Source organism: Sinocyclocheilus grahami, unplaced genomic scaffold (genome assembly GCF_001515645.1).
Source record: "Sinocyclocheilus grahami isolate Dianchi unplaced genomic scaffold, SAMN03320097.WGS_v1.1 scaffold3.1, whole genome shotgun sequence".
Lineage (NCBI taxonomy): Eukaryota > Metazoa > Chordata > Actinopteri > Cypriniformes > Cyprinidae > Sinocyclocheilus > Sinocyclocheilus grahami.
The window spans coordinates 6,343,697-6,344,214 of NW_015505182.1; positions in this window are offsets into that span (position 1 = coordinate 6,343,697).

Genomic DNA, 518 nt, shown 5'->3' on the forward strand with positions numbered 1-518 from the left:
GAGTAAATTAATCAATAAATCATCTCATCAGGTTTGCAATGGAAGTAAATGGGGGCCAGAGAATAAACATTTAAAATATATAGTGTTTATAGATGTTGATAGATTATAGATTATAAGATGTTGTACATAATAGTGATAGAATTGTTTGCTGCTCTTGCCTAGGTAAAGTTGCATCCATTTTTTGTGTTATTAGGATGACGTAAGGCTGGTCATAATCTCCATACATTCACAATATCTAAATATGAAAACTAGTCCCAGTGAAATCGGTTTGCATGATCACATCATGGCAACATTCACAGATTTTAGTTAAGTGACTAATAACTAGCAGATCATTCACATAGAAAAATAGTTTTCTACCTATAAATAAATTTACAGCTGAAATAATATTATTATGAGTTTATCATATTGCTTGCATTCCTTTCTGCGATTCTTGCAAAATGCTGGTGAAAAAAAAAACAGGCGATTGATTTTATTTTTGGAAGTACTACTGTATATGTTGTGTTTTTGAGTTCCAAGTT